Source organism: Triturus cristatus, chromosome 5_1 (assembly GCF_964204655.1).
Source record: "Triturus cristatus chromosome 5_1, aTriCri1.1, whole genome shotgun sequence".
NCBI classification, from domain to species: domain Eukaryota; kingdom Metazoa; phylum Chordata; class Amphibia; order Caudata; family Salamandridae; genus Triturus; species Triturus cristatus.
This window is the reverse complement of record NC_140587.1, coordinates 629,284,207-629,306,428: the sequence shown is the minus strand read 5'-3', so window position 1 is coordinate 629,306,428 and position 22,222 is coordinate 629,284,207.

Below are 22,222 nucleotides of genomic sequence, written 5' to 3'. Positions count from 1 at the left end.
TACTTATTATCTTGAAAAAATTACATCAGGGCAATTATGCAAGGGTAAGGTGTGGCAGAGGAGGAACCCTTTCGGAACCCTTTCCCGTTGACAGAGGGGTTAGACAGGGTTGCGTGCTTGCACCTACCCTTTTCTGCCTCTTTGTCAACGGGGTTTTTAGCCATTTAAACGGGTTAAGTAACATTGATGCTCCTAGGTTGGCGGGCACCAGGGTACCAGCAATTATGTTTGCGGATGATACCCTGCTGCTCTCCAAATCTCCTATGGGCATACAAAGGGTCCTCGATGGATTTGTCGACTTCTGTAAGTCTCATGGTTTGGAGATCAATACCACAAAAACTAAATATATGATCTTCAAACCGCCCGCCTCAACCCGATCGAACCCGCGGATAGGGACTTCCAGCCTTGAGAGGGTATATACATTTGAATACTTGGGGGTCATTTTTAACCAATCTATGAAGTGGGACTCACATCAGACAAAAGTACATCTGAAGTTGACACAGATGACAGGCGCCATCTCCAGGATGATGAGTGGGCTGAATTACAAACCACTAGGCCCACGTCTCCACATTTATAAAACTCAGGCTAGGGCGGCTGGGTCATATGGGGGCGAAATCTGGGGACATACATCAAATCAGAAATTACAGATCACTGAGAACAACTTCTTGAGGCAGCTGACAGCTCTTCCGACTAGCACACCACTACTACCTCTAAGATTAGATATGGGTTTAAGACCCATTGCGGTCGAACTTGGCCTTAAACCATTAATTTTTTTGCGCAAATTATGGTGTACCCCAGAGCTCGAGAATTACAGAACGGAGTTGCAAGAGATCTTGCGTCTTGTAAGAACTGACCGAGTACCATGGCTACTGTACGTCAAACACTCTTACGAGTCAATAGGTAGACCCGATCTGTGGTCTGACCCAGCCAATGCATGTTGTAGGACCTCTCGTAAAACCATCTCATTGGCCTACTATGAGCACAATTTACGCATTCTATCTATGAAGGCTAGGCCTGGGTCTTTAACGGAGCAATTCCTGGGATTCAAAGACATGTACAATCGAGAAGTAGTCCTAGATGCTATTGAACCAATGCTAACTAGGAAACTCTATTTGCAATGGCGTTATGGCACTCTGCCGTTAGGAGCTCACACTGCCAGATGGTCACATTCACAGTTAGTAACACATTGTCCAGCATGTGGCCATCCTTCTGAGTCTGACTTGCATATAATATTCTTTTGTCGAGCATACCATAGATCAAGAAAATATTGGCTCCTTCCACTTTTAAAAAATCTGGGTTTTAAGCACCACATTCCAGCTTATAGAATTTTAAAAACTGACTTATCAGCACCTACAGTGTTTGCAGTTGCGAAATTCCTAACAGCTATGTGGATTAGTCGTAATCGCTGTATAAAATCAAACACTGAGCTTGAATAGGTTCCCTACTGCTAAATAGTAACTCCTAACTGCTGTATTTTAACATGCTGTGAGTATTGTGTTTCTTATTGTATTTCTGTACTGTTTTATTCTTTTATGGCCCCAGTGGCCGAAATAAAGTTGATAATGAATGATCTGATAGAGACCATAGAAGACAATGTGCAGCTCTGTTTCATTCCCCTAGACAGTGTTATGGGTTCAGAAAGATAAGAGTCAAATTGGTTGAAGGGCCTGAGCAAGATAGCTCTGATTAAAAAAAGCAATCTGGGACCTAACCCAAATTTCTTCAAAGATTTGTGACAGAAATTACAGTTTACACTTTACAAAGGCTTCTTCTCATTGTGTGCAATTAGGTTTTCCATGGTATAGTGGAGGCTAACCTTGCATTATCTGAAGTATGATGTTCTCTTATAAAACCTGATTGATAGGAGGATACTAATATAGGACAGCTGTCTTTAAGCCTGGACTTGAGGATGTTAGTGAACATGTTTACATAAGTGTTTAAGATGATAATTGGCCTGTTAGAACTTGAATGTTCTCAATAGTGTAATAGTGGATTCCATCATAACAGTCATTACAGAGTACATATACAAAAAAGAGTGCTGAGCACTCAATTAGTCAATCATCAGTTTCCAAAGTGTCCAAGGTTCAAGTGTTATTTATTTCGTATCTATCCTGTGATTCACATAACATTGATACAAGAACAGGCAGCCAAAAACAAACAGCCAACACATGTTTCATTGTATGGCGAATATGCCTTCGACTTTCTCAGGGCTCCATGCCTTGCATGCCGTTAATGGTTGCATGATGTACTCTCCGACACATGTTGCTCATGGACCGGATATAACTTTTAGACGGGGATTGGTATATATACCACCATCTTAACACTACAGCGCACACTATGGAATTTGCAGAAATGGATTGATGACGGAAAATATGATTGGCAGTACTGACCTTGTTTAAACCTACTCTACACAGTTTGCTTTAGCAGCCCTAAGGAAGTCGAAGGCATATTCGCCATACGACGAAACATGTATTGGCTGTTTGCTCTTGGCTTGCTGTTATCAACGTTATATGAATCACAGGATGGATACGGAATAAAGAATACTTGATCCTTGGACACTTTGGAAATTGATGATTGACTATTTCAGTGCTCAGGACTCTTTTTTGTTTAGGAAGACATTTACCCCAGTGTGGGGGTTTATGTCTTGAACTTGCTCGGTAGCCAACCTTTGTTCTAGGGTACCATTTTATTAATAGCATATCACCAGGTCCCGGATATTCGGTGAGTGCCCTCTGTAAGCCTGGCTACCGCTTCTTTTTGAGCAATTACAGAAAACGTGTAATGAAAAGAATTGAATACTTTGCTTAAGGGAGGGGCTAATATCACTAAAGGCTTTTTAGATGGATGATGGAAATCTCAGATGCTGTATTGTTTGGTAATTCCTAAACAGCTTGAGAAAACCTCATCATCTGATATTGAACCATCCAGTGCATTCACCAAATTTAATTGGATTGTCAGGATCCAGACATTTTCTTAATAAACATCTTGTTTTGTTGTATCTCACGATCTGTGCTGCAGCCGACTTGTAGCATTTGAAGTACAGGCCCTGGGTATATGGTATACCACTTTACAAGGGACTTCGCAGTACAACTAATATGCCAATCAGGTATACACCTTTGTCATCATATTTAGGGGAGGAGCACATGCACTTTAGCATTGGATAGCAGTGGAAAAGTGCTCATAGTCCTAAGGCCAACAAAAACAATCAGCAAAAGGCAAAAAGTCCAGAGGAAGACCACCTTAAGGATACCAAGTCTAACAGACTGTAAATTAAATGCTACTACTGGGCAACAGCACTCACTGTGCCACCCACTAAAGTAGCTGGTAAAACATGTCTCAGGCCTGACACATACTACAGCCTGTAGTGCAATTTCAAACAGGCATTTTGACTTGACAAAATGCACCTTTAGCCAGGCCTAAACCTTTCATTTTTATACTTACAAGTCACCCCTAAGGTAGGCCTTAAAGGCTCACAGGGCCGGGTGCATGGTGTTTAAAAAGTAGGACATGAGTATTTAAGTTTCACGTGTCCTGAAAGTGAAAAACTCCTAACGTTGTTTTTTACTGTTGAAAGGCTGTCTCTTCCATAGACTAACATTGGGTTAACATCAGAGTGTACTGCTCCAGAACACAAAGTGAATATACAAAGGTTTTTGGCTCCTTGTGGCCACAAAGCGGCCTCTTCATGCCAAAAAATGACCACCAATATGAAACTCCAGTGGGTCCTGTTCTTCACAAGGACAGTGATCGTCCACGATGACTGCCAAAATGAAACTCCAACGAGACCTACACTTCGAGCAGCCAACAAAAGCCGCATTGACCACCAACTCCAGCGCCAGTGACAACCGGCTCTTTGCACCAAAGCAGCGACTGTCTGCAACACCCAACCTGCTTCTCACACTGACAACGACCTCCTTGCGGCCATCAACAATGCGAATGTTAGCTTCTCTTGCAGACTTGAAAAGGTTACTCTTCAGCTGGATGCATCTGGTCCCTGTATCTGACCAGCACTCCATCGCTGTCAGCCTGAATTTGTGACTTCACCGCGGTCTCACGTGACCAGATAACTGTGAGAAGCACTTTGCGCTTTTTGGTGCTTTTTTCACCTAAAACGTTAAAAACTCATATCTCTGGATCGGCTGATTGGATTTGTGTTGTTTTACTGTCATTTTATTTTTAGTCTATTTTTCTAAATGAGGTTGGCATTTTTCTTGTGTTGTGTTTTTTTTATTACTGTTTGAGTGCTGCATAAACACTTTAAACCTTGCTGCTTATGTTGACTGCTTTTGTGCCAAGCTGCCGGAGGGTTAAAAGCACAGGTTTATTTTGTGACTTTTGTGGTTTATCACAAAAAAATGAGAGTGGCCCCTTTAACACCAAAGGAGTAGGGCACCAAATAGACCTTAGTCAAAAGAAAATCCCCTTTGGACAACTTTAATTCACCAAAATATATGCATTAAAACTAAAATCACATCACCAGATAACACCACCACCGTCAGAGACCAAGTGCAAGAAAAATACAAATATTTTATTAAAAATAACCAAACATGTGGTCACACACAGAATATATTTTCCATGAAGTATTATTTTTAAAAAAAAACAATGTAAGACAATTAATACAATATACGACAATTAATACAACTTGGCGTCAGTACATTACTGGGAGAACCTGTAAGAAAATTGTTTCTTATCATATAGAAAGGCAAATACAGCAGACCAAAATCATTTGTCAGACATTAGATGTTTTGTGTACAAACATTGACAACAAATATCACCACAGTCTATAGTATGCCTTTTACCAAAAAGAGCATCAACACGTTTCGGTGGGTATATCTGCTTAAACACCAACTTCTTCAGGACAAGAGCCGATATCTCCCAAATCACACAATGGATCTGTGCATAATCAAAAACATAAAAAAATAATAACAGTTAACTTTCGATAGGTGCAAATATGAACAGTGTTCATAGTCTGGTGATACACAAGCCAACATGCACAACATTCTTCCAAACTATTTATTAAGGTATATATACATTCAGGGACTCATATCTCCTTTAAACAAAGGGCAAAGGGTCTCATTTAAGTAACAATCCCATATCATTAGATCCTACATGTCTTATGGGCCCCCATACAAAGTGTGAGAATAATACCAGTTTTTAGTCCAAGGTATTAGTCCAATGTGGATAGTAGGAACATCCTTACATACACATATAATCGGGGATACATCAATCTCCCTTTTAGTTGGACATCCCTATCATAACAAAGGATTTTTCTGTGAAATAAATAGAGATTGACCTTTTAATTGGTAAAGGTATCAATGCCCATTTGATATTCCCCACTAGGGTACTATTTAAAGTGTCAAGGACACACATACCTCCAACTTTTAAATATCCCATGGTTGGAAGGCAATGCGACTGATTAATGCCTCTGCAATAAGAGCAAACCCATATTATTCATATCCTCTTAGCCCAAATGAGCAATAGGTTAATGATTATCATCTATATATAATTATTATTACTACCTTTGTAATGAATTCCTGGGCTCACACATAAAGCCTCTTCCTGTGTCTCGCAATGACGGATGTCAAGCTATGAGTAACTCAATTTCTTTCTGTAGTTCACACAATTTGGTCCCGTATTTCTTGCTTTTAATCTGAAGCACATAATACGATCCTATATGATCTTAGATTCCATTATCTGTTTTAACGATAAAACTACTGTACTCATAGGTGGGCCGAATTGAGCCTACATTAACTATCTCTTCTCTCTATTCTTATTGAACTGGTGCATGCATGAGAGAAACACTTTATTCCTTTAATTTTTGACATCATCTCCCTCTTTCCACCATGTTCTCTAGTTTTCTAGTTTTCAAGCATGCTCGGTCACGCTATTATTTTTACACTGTAGCCCCTCAACTATAGGAACCCGCTCCCTGATTCCCTGAAGGCACCGCCAGTGATTGCCAGCAACCACTCCCGTGGCGAACTACTGCCTGTACAGGGGAGCGGATAGTTTCATTTCATCGTGTGCTGAATATACTAACTGTTAACGCCATCTGTATTATAATCCTCCCGACACAGCCACTTAGCAACACCAAAATATGAGCCGGCAGAAACGCTATCAAAGTCTCAAAGCAACCCCCCTTTTTTTAAAACAAAGACCTATGGTCCATGCGGGGTAGCAAAACTATTTATTCATGGCACTAATATGCAGCCTACCACCTTACCTCATTCGGGAATGCAACTCCGCATATGGGGTACAAACGCCTCCGTCAACAGGAATCTTTTGCTGGTAACACTGGGATCGATGTAAATCCTCTCCTTCAGACATGTGACCCATTACGTCACTCGTATAGAGCTGATGTGATTGGACCTGCTTTTCCAAATCTACACTAAGATAGCGGCCATCTTAGCCTTCCATGTTTGCTAAGTTTATGACACTTAGGTGGAATACTAAATATAAATGCTAAAATATAAGTGACTCTGATACGTTATCTGGTGTGTATTCCGACACCTCGTACAACCTATATTTGTCAGAAACTTAACTAATAAAAAAAGAATTTCATTTGCAAAATCAGCAAAAAATATTTTTATTAAAAAAATATTTATCGTAAGAGATATATTATATTCTAATCCCTACTGAATCAAAAAGACACACAATAATTAACATAATATCTCGGAATACCTCTATACAAATCAAGGGACCTATACTAACCTAGCGGTCATATTGGTCTCCCATATGTAGTAGAACACACAAAGGTTGGGGTGCCTGCCACACACACAAAAACAAACCTTTGTGTGTTTGATCGTTATATAATATTGTGTATCTGTAACATGAATCTCTTTATAATATATATCTCTTTTTTTGCAGGTGACCCTATTAGGAATCCATAGTGACCCACAGATATCAGCATAACTACACACAGGATTCAATTCTACATTAGACCACCCCTATTAGACGTTCCCATTCCTCCTTAGAATTAAGAATGTCTCCAGGAGGAGACACCCTGGGTGTGGTGCTCTGCCATGCAGGTTAAGTACACTCAGGGTAGCAGTGGAGACTGCCATCCATATCTGTGCAGGTGGGCATGCTCTGGTGTTTTTGCATGTCTCCAGCTGGTCGAAAGCCCACTGCTGGACTTTGCATGAGTTAAGTGGTGAGCAGCAGGGTCAGAGGTCACAGAACTGCCTCAAGTCACTCTCATGCAGGTGGCACGACCCCAGTGCAGGTCACTGTGCTGGGTTACTGGCATATTCTGCTCAGAATCAGTCAGTTGTCACTGCAGTCCTATTGGTAGCTCACACTCCATGCAAGTGCAACCTCGCAACTTCACAGTAGCACATTCTGTTCTGTAACAAAATCAGGGCTGCAGCACAAAATCCACTCATGCACAACTTTAGGACAGTGCTGTGGTGCAGGCTACTCGGGTACAACATCAGACGTGCAGTGGCACAGTCTTCTTGGACATAAAGAGGGTGCCATGATGCAGGCCACTCAGCCGGAGAGATTGTACTTCAAACTTGAAGCACGTAGATTGCTCTCTTAAGTCTCTCTATGTGGATAGACCCACAGCTCTGGGATAAGCTGCTTCTGGTTAATGCTAGATAATCACACCTCCTGCATGGTTGATACACTCCTTTACTCTCTGAGCAGGCAGGTTACTTTCCAGGAGCATTTGGACAGGAAGACAGCTCCTACTTCCAGGTCAGACTCCAGGTTATGTCCCCTTTCTCTGGTTAGCTGGCTGTGAGGCAGAAGCCAGCTCTGATTGATCAGTAGTCCTCAGAATACTCTTGGAGCACTCTCTTGCTTGGTCAAATAGAGCTTGGAACTGGAGCAAAAAGTGGGTCAGCATCTCCCACGTTTTCTCATGCTTGTTTGACCCACCCCTTGGTTGGCTTCCCTCCTACTGCTCTCCTGCTTGCTGATTTGCAGCACAGGAGTAAACAGTGTCTTGAAAGCACAGTGCTCAAAAACACGGTGCAGCATTGTTTAGAAATACAGGAAGGCTTGTTTATCTTCACATGAGACTTACCAAAATCTATGAGCACCACCAAAGCTCTTGTGCCAGTTCTGAAGAAGCAGTGGGAGATATTGCCTCCAAGGACTGCAAATTGCACCTAGGCAACGTAGCAGATAACCAACAGCACTGCAATAATTCAGTGGAAGCGCCTGGCCTTCATTGGGAGAAGATTTCATGCCTATTGAGAATTGCCCAGGTACCTGTCAGAAGAGGTGAAGGGTTGCAAATCTTAAGCACAAGGTAAGACATTACTTTGAAAAATACTAAAATTCACAGGTGTTTTTTTGACACATACCTGACTACTGGCAATTTAGCCTGGGCACCTGTCAAGGTAACTTGACCTTGATTGAAGGAACTTGTACAAATAAAAGAAGGGAAAGTCAATAAAAGATTGTTTATAGGGAATTACCTACCTCCCTGTGGTACGAAGGATACCATAAGTAGAAAAGAAAGAAAGGAAAACTTTCATTGACGAAAATACAGTTGACCAGAGTGTCATAGATTATATTTAGGAATATCTTAGTTTTGGAGTAGAACACATTTGACAGGTAAAGCCAGTGCACCTGAGATGGCCATGGAATAATGGGTTTAGTGATTTAGTAATAATGATGAGTTACATTACAGATTCCTGGAGTTGAACAATCACAAAGAGTCATAAAAGCAAGGGTCTTCATTCAGAGGGAGTAGTCGACAAGTACCCTGATAGAATATATCAGAAAGTATGGTAGGAAAATATGAGTGTAAAAGTTTGGCATGAATAGAGATAGATAGCTAAACCAACCTGTAAACTGCTCATTGAAGACCTAAATAAAAAGTTGTACCTCTGAAACGGCCCAGGTCTTCAGACCCTTACCCTAAGAAGCAAGAAGGGTAACTAGACATCAAAAGTTTTCCGTGTTCTTTTTTTCTTATCCCAACCCACTTGCCCCTGTTCTGTAGTGTCACTACCTCAGTACCCTCATAGAGAATGATATTGCAGAGAAGGGTGTGATGGGAATCCGGATGGTCCTGCAACAGTTCTCAGAAGAGGGTTAGTGGATGTGCATGTTCTTGACACTTTTATACATTCAAAGCAGACAAGGAATGTGGATTCTCAATTTGCACTCACAGAACCAGTCTGGGGTGGTTCTTTAATGTGTCCTCTTTGTGTAGAGTGACGCTATTCACCAGGGCCATCTCCAGTTTTGACTACACACAATATGGCTATAAAGAGGTGTGAGCTTTCTGCACCCTGTATCAACAGCCAGGCTAAACAATGCTCCAGAAAGGGACAAATGGCTGTAGTTAGAAATTGGCTCTTTATTTGGCACAGGTTGCACACTGTACAAGTAGGTAACACAATTCTAGTCAGGGTAAGCTAGATACACACTTTTAATAAACTTGTGCTCAACCTCTGATAGCTTGGCACAGAGCAGGCAGGCTTAACTTAAGAGTCAATTTGTAAAGTAATTATGCAGCACACCCACACAGTAATACAATTAATACACAACAAAAAGACTCCACACAGATTTAGAAAAATAGAGAATATTTATCCGAGTAAAACAAGACCAAAACAACAAAAATCCAATATGTAGAAGTCTAGATATGAATTTTTAAAGAATAAATCCCCAAACAGTGCTTGGAACTCAAAAGCTCTAAAAGGTTGCTTGAGTTCGCGCTGGACCGTGATAGATCCAAACTTCAGACTGACCGCGATGGAGGGCAGGCCAGCAGCAGGAAACACACAGGGTCTGCTGAGAAAGTACCGAGGATGGAGCAAAGCTTTGTAGTCGAGAGTCTAATGCGTCAGTTTCGATTCACGCAGTCAGTTCAATGTCGAATCTTGCAGTATGGATCTCGGATCAGCGCTGCGTCAGAGTCTAACCTAATCGCCAGGACCTCAGATCGGCACTGAGTCATCGAGCCACACAGGGATGTCTTCGGATTTTCACTGCATCGGCGTTGAAGGGCACTGTGTTGAGTCCAATGGGCACAGTGATTATAATCTGTTGGTTTTGTAGAAAATCAGCTGTAGAGTCCACTTCTGAGGCCCAGGACTGGAGGGGGCACCTCAGGCAAGGGTAGGACTCACAGATGGGAGAGTCCAGCAGCACCAGGAGAATTGTAGGAAGGCTTTTGGGTCTTAGAGACTTCGGAAAACAGGAGGCAAGCCAGCAAGCCCTTGGAGTCACTCTGGGTTCAAGTGAGATTTGTCCAGTCCTTGTCCTCACAGGCAGCAGGGTAGGTCATAAACGCAGAGAAGAAGTTCCTAGGAACAGTTATGCAATGCAAAGTGGCAATCCTTACACCATAGCAGTCTTCATTCCAGCAGAGTTCGTCCCAGATCCAGTAGTGTACTGATTTGGTAGGGTCAGAGCCCCAGTACTTATACCCAAATGTGCTTTTGAAGTGGGGGGTGACTTTAAAGCAGCTATTTGAATTGCACAGGTCCCATTCCATCCTAGCCCTGTCTGCCCGGATATCTGTGGGGATATTCAGTCCTTTGTATGAGGATAGGACACAGCCTATTCAGCTGTAAGTGTGATCTCCCTTTCACCTTTCAGGTCCTGGAAGGCTATCGGAAAGCAGATGAATGCAGATGAGTCCTCTGTCACAACCACCGGTCCTGTGTTTATGGCTGTCTAGAGGGAATGCTCAAAGTTTAGCTGTCACCCAGCCCAGACATGTATTGGAGACAGGCTGCAGGCACACAGAGCAAAGTAAAGACCAGAGAAATGTCCACTTACTAAGAGGACATTTCTAAAACAGTAATGTAAAATCCAACTTTAGCACTAAAGCGGCTTTATCATTACCATTCCAAAGATATGAAACATGATTTAGCTACTCATTTTCAATCAGGAATTACATCTTAAAAGTGTTTTAAGGACTTCCCAATGCAAGACTATGAAAGGAGTAGGCCTCACAGTAGTGCTAAATGTATTCAGCTGTTTGTCACTACCAGGAGATGTAAAACTAAAAGTACATGTCCTATCGTGTAGTTACACAACACCCTGCCCATAGGGCTACTTAGAGCCTATCTAGGGGGTGACCTATGTGTAATAAAAGGGAAGTTTAAGGTTTGGAGAGTGGTTTTAACTGCCAAGTCAAAGGGGCAGGAAACTGCAAATATAGGCCCTGAAATGGCCAGCCTAAGGCAGGTTTGAAAGGCTACTTGTGTGGGTGGCACAACCTGTGCTGCAGGCCCACTAGTAGCATTTAGATTACAGGCCCTGAGTATATGGCATACCACTTTACAAGGGACTTACAGGTAACCTAAATATGCCAGTCAGGTATATACCAATGTCAAAATGTTTAGGGGGGAAGCAAATGCACTATAGCACTGGTTATCAGTAGTAAAGTGCTCAGAGTCCTACGGCCAACAAAAAAATACAGCAAAATGTGGAGGTAAGCTGAAAAAAAAGTTGGAAGAAGATCATACTAAGGATGACAGGTGTAACGGCTGCCTTCACCTAAAGACACTTCACACTCTGAACAACAGAGACTGCATTCCAACCCTCACCCCCACCATCTACCACACAGCAGTTCTCAGGACGATTATTTAGCAGCCCTTCTCAGAAAAGGGACCTAATTGAATTTCTAAAGGGAGTGCTGTCTCCTCTTTCTGCACTTCATTGTCTAGGTCTCCTCACTCCAGCTTCAGGAATGTCAACAATGCTTTTCAAATTTCCAGGACTTGCAATAAACGAGAACAATTCTTATGCTTTTTTTCCCGCCCCGGGACCCACCCAGACGTGATCCAATTTGGACAGAACTTCCTAACTGTCGCTACCCACACGTTTAAATACCTGGGCATACAAATTTATAGAACTGCTCTGCACCTTATAGATGGTAATCTTAACAAGTGTATTCGGGCTCTTCGGTCGCAGGTGACATTCAGGACCTCATTGTCGCTCTCTGTGATGGGCCGAGTGGCGATCTAAAAAATGGTGGTTCTTCCCCGCATACTATATTTCTTTACAAATCTACCGGTAGTGATCCCGACTCCCACGCTCAAATCGTTAGACACGACCTTGACTGATTTGATATGGGGCAAGGGCCGCCGCAGGGTGGGGCTAGCTAAGCTACAATTGGATACAGACAAGGGTGGCCTGGGTGCCCCAGACTTCTGTGCCTACTGCTACGTGAGCCAAGTGCAATGGCTGTCATATTGCCTGGCAGGGAGAAATCTGCACGAAATAGGTTACACGACATCCGCGGTTGACCGAGGGGAACTGCATTCACTATTGCTGCCGCGAGCTGCTATACCCTCCGGTGCCCCGACACTTTTCCGCTCCGCGCTCACATACTGGAAAAAATCCCTTCATTACACACGTTGCTTCCCCCATACTCTAACAACACGCTGCTCTTGGGTATCCCTACTCCCACTGGCCTACTCACTTAACGGAGACTTCTTGCTTGGGCAGAGAGTGGTGTCGCCACAGTCGGCGCCCTGTTCGATCAGGGCATTCTCATGGACCACGGGAACTTTACTAGACACAAAGGGGTCACTGATAGACTCTATCTTATGCTTGCTGCGATTGTCTGTTATGTTAAAAAAACGCTGGGGGCCCGCTCAAAGAAGCTCCTGCACAGCACAAGCTGGTTCATATGACCTATCTAATGGGAGAGGGGCGCCACCTTATTAAATGGTTGTATAAAAGTATTAAAACATACACCTACATCCCCCTAACGGACTTACGTAACAAATGGTCTGTGGACCTCGACAAAGAACTGTCAGACAAGGAATGGAGCATGATTTTAGAAAACCCCCAAAAAGTCCCCTGGACCGCGAGATTTAAGTTCATTCAGTACATGGTGCTGCATAGGGCATATCTCACCCCACACCGACTGCAGCAGATGTTCCCGACTACGCAACACCACTGTCCCAGATGCAAATTAGAGGAGGCTGACCTGCTTCACATGCTTTGGCTATGCCCAGTGATTCTCCATGACTGGTCAGATGTGACTAGGATGATCGCCACTGCAACCGGGGCCCCTGTGCTCCATACGGCAAGTAACTGCCTACTAGGGCTGACACGACGATCCAAGGCGCCGAAGGTGCCGCTCGGCTTCATAGACTTAGCTCTACTCATGGCCAAACGTGCAATGCTTTGGAAGTACCCCCAACACTCTACGGGTGGCATGGGGAGTTGGTGCGATGGGTAGTGCAGAAAGTGCAGCAGTTAGGAGAGAGGAGGCCCACGGGTTGCGTAAGAAGGTGATCTCTATGGATTGGGATATAATGCTGGAAGCATTTAAGACACTGGCCCCAGCGCCGGTCCCTGTAGTGAAGAACTAGCAGCACTTAACAATAGTGCAGGCCCTCCCAATTATGCAGAAGGACCCTAAAACTTAGTCCTGGGATAGTACAACACCAAGACTACGTACCCAACTGTGAGCTGATATGCAGTGAGCAAATGACGGGATTTACCTGACAACCTGCCAAGCTGTGGGGGGGGGTCAGACTAGGTTCGGGTAGGGTGGGGGGGGTATTGTTAAGTTAACTGTTTTAATATGATAATTTTGATAATAGGTTTCAAATATTTATTGATGTGTCAAAGTAATTGGACCACATGATAACAATGGTGAAATATACTGATACCAAGGAAGGAACATTGTGATTATAAAATGTTGTAAAACATGCATAGAGGAATGATTTGTGGTGTTAATGTGGACTCCCGTAACCTGATTACACCAACCAATATGATGTATCTACTACAAATATTTGCTTTCACATGGATGTAAACTGTAAAAACATCTAATAAAATAAGTTTAAAAAAAATACAAAAAAACAATGCTTTTCAAATATCTGGAAAAACAACCTCACCTCCCTCAAGTGCATATGGAGAGGCCTGGGGCTTCCAAAATACAACTCACAAGCCTCTAATACTTCATACACAGAGTGGATGCACCACACAAGCTAACCATATATGAAAACTCAGGACATGCACTGGGATTTTAGCACTAGGAGTAGGATGGGTACATAAAAAGGGAATTTACACCGGTGGGTCATCAGCCCTCCACTCCAGTGATACAGAGAAATAGGTCTAAGCACGATGATAGAGTCACAATACACAGAATGCTACCAGCACTTCTCTACCTGCTAACCACATGGCAGGGATGGTAGTCCACTGTTGAACAAATGATGCCTAATGTGCCGATCCAGGCCCAAAACAGATCCTGGACCTCACTCATGTCAGGGAACAGGCTGAGGCCTTCACACACTGACTATTTTAGTGTCAGTCTGGGGCCAAAATAAAAAACCAAGATATCAGATAATAACAGTTGGTCATTCAGGGCATGGGAATACAACTGTAAACCATGCATGGGACATTTTTGTTCCAGTATCATCTGACATAAATATGATGTCTTAAATATCGTTTACAAAAATATTACCCCACTGGATGTAGAGATTCTATCATTAAGTCCACACATGCAATTTATGTAAATGATATTTCGGACACAGACTATATTATGACAGCAGTATTCTGCTACCATACCACACACACACGGACATGTGTGTGCTTAGATACACAGACAGAGACATGCAAACTGACACCAGACACACGCATAATTACACATAAGCATAAACACATAGACACACACATAATCACACAAAGAAGTCTGACAAAGAGTGAAAATTGGGACAAAAGGCAAGGAGATGGTCCCATAAATGCAGATACCATAGAAAAGAGCACATTCATACAAAGAAGGAATTAACAAAACATCACAATGGCTTGGTTTTCAGCACATCATATCAAATTAAAGAATGCTGATATAGTTACATTTCACATTATAATGCTGCTTCAACACCACATAGCCTTTCTCAAGGTGCAGCAGCTGAATCTTAATCAGATGCCATACAAAAGGGTAAATTAAAAAATTTCCTATGTTATTTCATTCAGCAATTACTGAATATATATATATTCTTTGAGGAGGTTTACTAGTGATGTTATGCACGTAAGCTAGAGACATGCAACAGAGGCCCCCACATGCTAAGTTGGCCTGGTCATCACTGGCTTTGCTACGGTGAACTTTGTTTGGCTCCAAGGTATTGGAAGGACGAGTGCCCCCACTGCATCCGGGAGGAGAGGAGGCAGTGTTGGGGTCACATGACTCCACCCTGGGCGAGGAGTATTGTCTACTTTGCCCCCGCTAAGAGTACACCTGGATATGATGGTCATGCGGTCTGGGGACTTAAGGAGGTTTCAGCATTCTGCGCGCAACACAGGATATTGGTTTTAAAGCATCACAACGTCCTGCAGCCCGCATAACCAGTTGGTTACCCTTACCTCACTTACCCGGTTAAAACCTCTGCATTCTGGGATTGGTAGTTCTTCTCAACATTTGAGAACTGCTTCAGGTGAGCATTTGAAGACTCTAGGGCGGAGCAGACTACAATCCAATCCGGTGGTGGCACGACATAAACAGTCATGTTGGCGCCTAAACCTCCTGTTTATCCCGGCGCTGACCAAGGCTACACAGCCAAAATGCATTCGCTGCACTGTTGCATACTGGAATAAAGATCCTCCATGATGTCCCCTAATGTGGCCTCTGCCTTTTCTTTGAGGAAGTTTACCAGTGATGTTATGCACGTTAGCCAGAGACGTGCTACAGAGGCCCCCGCATGCTAAGATAAATATCTATAAGCGCGCACCGTGTGCGCACCTTGTGCGCATCGTGCGCGCACGGTGCGCGCACCCTAACGTGCGCGAGCGTAATTGTGATTGGTGGTTACATGTCAGTCAACATTCGAATCAGTCAAAATCAGGAAGTGTCGGCCGCCATTTTGTGTGTGACAGTGAAAAAGAAAGGTGGAGAACGTGAAAAGGGGGCAGGGTACAGAGTTCCTGACCCCCTAGCCTTTGTCAGGGGGTCCCTGAAGGACCCCGAAGGGTAAAAAAAACATTTAATTTTTTTTCAAAAAATCGCGAGGTGCGCGCACCGTGTGCGCACCGTGCGTGAACGGCGGAAAAAAATCATTAAAAAAATTGAATTAAAAATCAAATTTAAGTGTTTAGATGTTAGGTGGCTCTAAAAAGAGCCGTTGTGTTAATTGAGGAACAGAGGAACAAAAAAATTAAAAAAATTATGGGGTGCCGCATGTGTGCTGCTGTATCTTGCTCTCTATTAGGGGAATGCTGGTGTCACCATAAGAGAGAAGAGCATTGCACGCATTGCACCGTATATGCACCCTCTGGAACAGAGGGTGCATATCCAGAGGAACAGAAGCAGGTGAAGCTGCCGCCGCAGATGAAGTGCTCGGCTGAGCTGCCGATGATGTGCTCGGCTGAGCTGCTGCGGATGTGCTCGGCTGAGCTGCTGGAGGGTTGTCTCTAGCAGCTCGAGCATAAGCCACAGGATGTACTCCTTTAACGTGCCTGATCATAGTGAAAATACTAAAAGAGTATTTCTTTTTAGAATCTCCTCTTGATAAGACAACACCACAAATAGTGCAGGTGACTTTCGGAGCATTCACCTTCTTCTGCCCCTCTGGAAAAGTAAAAAATTGCTGTATAAAAGAGTCTTTCTGTTTCCTCTGCCTCTGTGGCACAAGGGTCTCCTGCTCACTCCCAGAAGATGACTGCTGCTCTGCCATTCTCACGGAGCACGCGCGCATGTGCGTACAGAGCATGCGCGTACGGAGCACGCGCGTATGCACGTACAGAGCATGCGTGTACGGAGCACGTACGCATGCGCGTACGGAGCATGCGTGCATGTGCATACGGAGCACGCGCGCACGGAGCACGCACGACGTACGGATGCGCACATGGAGCACGTATGCATGCGCACACGGAGCACGTACGCATGCACGCACGGTGCGCGCACGGTCAGAAACCCTTAAAAAAAAAATAATAATTAAAGTGTTTATAAGTTTAGAGAAGATATTAACTGTGCTGTTCAACTTTATCCAAATTTAAAAAAAAAAGAGCTGAGCCATTCCATATTACAGGATACAGTCAATCTATAACTATATACATAGGTAGCTTATTGTAAAATAAATATTTAAAAAATATAATAATAGATTCATAAATTAGCATTTAAAAAACCTTGCAAATTCACTTAAAAAACCATAGGTTTCACACACGTTATAGTTAGGAATTAGCATTTAAAAAACCTTGCAAATTTACTGAAAAAACCATAGGTTTCACACACGTTATAGTTAGGAATTAGCATTTAAAAAACCTTGCAAATTCACTGAAAAAACCATAGGTTTCACACACGTTATAGTTAGGAATTAGCATTTAAAAAACCTTGCAAATTCACTGAAAAAACCATAGGTTTCACACATGTTATAGTTAGCTGGACATTTCACTCGTACAAAACCATTGAAATTCCCCTGTTATAGTTAGTTCAGCTAACTATAACTCGCGCGCCCGCAATCCACTGCTGATGACGTCACATATTACATCACTCATGACATGGTCAGTGACATCACTCATGACATCACTGATGACATCTCAAATGACATCACTGATGACATCACTGATGACATCATCCAGTGAATGTGTGTTTTTCTGAAAATTACATATATATATATGGGTATATAAGTGTCTAAATGGATGATTTGTTTTTGAAAAATTGATTGTATAACTGACTGATTAAGTGTATCTTAGTAAGTACATGACTTAGTGAGTAATGTTTAAATATGTAAATATCTGTATCAGTCTCTCACTTTGTGTATAAGTGGCTGCATGGGTTGGTGAGTAGCTACATGAGTGTCTATATAGGTTATTAGTTGGTTTTTGTGAGTATCAGTATGAGTGTCTGAGTGTCCGTATGGTTCAGTGGGGGGTATTACGTAGTGCATAGGTGCATGAATGAGTGACTCACTATTTGTATGTGTTGAAGACAGCATGTGTGCAGGACTGTATGGGTGGATTAGTGTGTGCATGGGTGTGTTAGTGAGTGAATGACTGTCTCAATAGTGTCTTTATGAGTAACTAAAAATGTTTTAAACTAGTATATGTGACTATTGGTGTATATAAGTGAGTATATGTGAGAGTGAGAGATTGAATAAGTATGTGTTTTCTATAAGTGATTGTCTAAAAGACTAAGTATGTGTAAGTTTCTGTAGAAGTAAATGTGGTGGTGTGTATATGCAAGTAAATGGATGTTTGATTCTTTATTAGCATGAGTGACTATGTGTGTGAGTAACTCTATGGATGAGTGGCGTTGTGTAACAGGATGTATAGGTGTATGAGTACATATGATGAGTGAGTACATGTATGAGTGACTGTATAGGACTGTTGGTGAATGAGTGGATGTGTATGTGGATCTTTGAATTACTGAATAGGTTGTTGTAACTGATATTGGTATGTCCATTGTTTTGACATTTTTAGTTTCTATTTTTGAATGTGTGTATCAAAGGTTATATTAGGGGGAGAGGAGGTCTGCCACTCTATCACAAGGATGATGTCATCAGTGATGTCATTTGAGATGTCATCAGTGATGTCATGAGTGATGTCACTGACCATGTCATGAGTGATGTAATATGTGATGTCATCAGCAGTGCGTTGCGGGTGCGCGAGTTATAGTTAGCTGAACTAACTATAACGGGGGAATTTCAATGGTTTTGTACGATTGAAAAGTCCAGCTAACTATCACGACCCTGAAACCTATGGTTTTTCAGTGAATTTCTAAGGTTTTTTAAATGCTAATTCCTAACTATAACGTGCCTGAAACCTATGGTTTTTTCAGTGAATTTCAAAGGGTTTTTAAATGCTAATTTCTAACTATGCCTACAGAGATAGGACATGTGAATAAAGAAGAAAAAAGGCACAGAAAGAAAAAAAAGAAATGTAGAAAGAAGCAACAGAAGTCCTCAAAGACGAAGAAAAGTGCAGGAAGAAGGATAACTTGCAGAAAGAACAAACAGAAGAGCAGAAAGAAGCCTTGTTGCAAAATCATCCTGTACCCTCAACTTTTTCAGACGGATACTGGTGGTAACTGAGTCTGACTAACCAGTCCTCGAGCCAGTGCTATGTTAAATGACACTCAGAATACAGTGAAAACACCTACATACACTAGGGAACACTATGCGTTGGGGTCCCCCTGTGATCAGCATGACCTCCTCTGTAAGCCCCTAGTATATAATAGGGCAGGGGATTAAAACTACCTCTTAAAACGTGCCACAGGGCGTGTTTGCACACGTCACTTCAGGCCCCGTCCCCTCACTTCCCCACTGTGTAAACACGCCCTGTGGGCGTTTTAAGTTGGTAGATTAAGTCCCCTTGAATCCTGAGGGTCCCTAGGGTCCAACTAGACCACTAGGTACCTCCAGTAAGCGCCACAGAGCTGCGTTGCAGAGAGATGTAAAAAGGGGCATGGCCTAGACCACCTCTCTGCAACGCAGCGCAGTGGCGCTTACTGGAAGCACCTGGTGGGCTAGTTTGCCCCCAGGGTCCCTCAGGATTGAAGGGGAAATATTTCCCCAACTTAAAACGTGCCACAGGGCTTGTTTGCACACGTTAACTCAGGCCCCGTCCCCTCCCTTCACCACTGTGTAAACACACCCTGTGTCCGTTTTTAGTTGGGAGATTAAGTTCATTTGAATCCTTAGGGTCCCTAGGGTCCAACTAGCCCACTAGGTACCTCCAGTAAGTGCCACAGAGGTGCGTTGCAGAGAGGTGTAAAAAGTGGCACGGCCTGGACCACCTCTCTGCAACGCAGCTCAGTGGCGCTTACTAGAAGCACCTGGTGGGCTAGTTAGCCCCCAGGGGCCCTCAGGATTAAAGGGGAAATATTTCCCCATCTTAAAACGCACATAGGGCGTGTTTGCACACGTCACCTCAGGCCCCGTCCCCTCCCTTCCCCACTGTGTAAACACGCCCTGTGGCCGTTTTTTAAGTTGGGAGATTAAGTCCCCTTGAATCCTGAGGATCCCTATTGGCAAAATAGCCCACTAGGTACGTCCAGTATGCGCCATTGCAGAGAGGTGTAAAAAGGGGCATGGCCTGCACCTCCTCTCTGCAACGCAGAGCAGTGGCGCTTACTGGAAGCACCTGGTGGGCTAGTTGGCCCCCAAGGTCCCTCAGGATTGAAAGGGAATTATTTCCCCAACTTAAAAACGCGCCACAGGGCGTGTTTGCACATGTCACCTCAGGCCCCGTCCCCTCCCTTCACCACTGTGTAAACGTGCCCTGTGGCCGTTCTAAGTCGAGAGATTAAGTCCCCTTGAATCCTAAGGGTCCCTAGGGTCAAACTAGCCCACTAGGTACCTCCAGTAAGCGCCACAGAGCTGCGTCGTATGGAGGTGTAAAAAGGGGCGTGACCTCAGAACACCTGTCAGCAACGCAGCTCTCTGGCGCATACTGGAGATACCTGTTGGGCTAGTTGGCTCTCAGGGACCCTCAGTATTGAAGGGGAATTAATTCCCCAACTTACAACTGGCCAGGGGGTGCGTTTGCAGAGTGCTGCAAGGAGGGGGCGTGCCCTCTGGCGCGATGCCGGTCTTTTATTTATTTTATTTTTTTAAGAAGGAGGGCTGTGTGGCCCCCCTTCTTTTTCTAATTTACTGGCCCTGGGGACCCCATCCCCCAGGGCCTGCACCCTAATTTTTTTTGTTGAAAAAAATAAATTTGGCCCTCCCAAGGCCTTAATCGGCCCCGGGGACCCCAACCTGGCCTTTTTTTTTTATTATTCTTTAGGAGGGGGCTGCGTTGCCCCCCTCCTCATGCCACTTATGGCCCCGGGGAACCCATCCCGCGGGGCCGGCCTTTGTTTTTTATTATTTAAAAAAATATATATTTATAGAAACACCTAGGACATGCTGGACAAACCGTGTGTACCTATCACCATGACGATTTGCGTGATATTCATTAAAAGGCGACTATGCATAGAATGAATCCACGTGGAATGTATTTACACCGCTAGGGAAGCTCTGACGTGTCTGATGCCCTACCGTGCCTAATCCCGGCGCCCCCGCCGGTGGGTACTCTCCAAGTAGACACCCTTGTCGTTTATTTATACAAACATGGGTAGCTATTGACGGGCACATTTAATATACACGCACACCAAGCCATTCAAAGGGGATTCGACAAAAATTCGACCAAACTATGCAAGAAACCCCCTCACAGTTAATAAAACACACACCCATCGCCGAATGAATAATACTTTTTATTTTACTCTCTGGAAAGGAGACAAACCTCACTTGTGAGTCACAGCGTGCTCCTGGCTGAGCCCAATGCTGTGTTACACCCACCAGTGCCCGCCGAGTGCCTCACACCTCTGTGTTGTATTCAACCAGCTAGTGCGTATGCTATGACACTCTCTAGCCCATGTGCACTGTAACACCACCCCGTGAATATGTCATGCCACACTTGCTTTTGCACGGGTTATATTGCCCCATCTAACGTACCTTCCTTGATGCCTATGTTATAACGCACAGCGCTATGCCATACATATTTAAATCTGGGATCCATAGCTTTGTCACAGTGCATATGCAACATTACACTCCCCAGCACATATTTTATATTACAACTTTAGAGAATAGTTAGGTTACACAACACTGCCCTGTGCATATTACACTCCAAGGCGCATATCGCATAGCACGCGCTAGTGCCTGTGCTATTTCGCGCTCTCCAATGAATCTGTCATTGCGCACAATGTATTGCATATTATATTTCACGCCCCGGTTCATCTTATATTACACTTTTTGGTGCATAGTTTATACCATATACTATATCTAGTTTTCATTTTCAATCGTGCTCTCAGGACTATGTTCTATATAACACTGCGTCCACCTACCCTTTTCACGGGCATTACATTTTGCAATGGGGGGTGGAGGGTCAGGGGGTGTTTCTGCCAAGTTAGCCCGGAGTCACAGTCACAAACGTCCTCTTCTTCCTAAATAAAAGTGAGATTATGCTGCATACTTGTTCATATTTTAAGTAGTTCTCACAGACACACATTTTAAAAACAATAAAGTTCCTAATACCCACATTCTCTGAACAGTTAGCTTGCTGCCCCATCCACCTCCTCCCTATCCTCTGTTGTCTGAATCGATGGACTAGCCTCCTCCCTCCTGCCATGCATGGTCTGATGTGCTGCCACTGCCCTCCATTTAGCATGATGTACCAGTCCACTCCTCCTGCCCTCCATTGCCCAATTCTATGGCCCATCATTGACCTCCTGCTTAGCCTCTGTGCTTAGCTTGCTGCCCCTATTCTCCTTCCCCCTGCCCTCCAATGTCTTTGTGCATGCCCCTGCTCCATCCTTTTT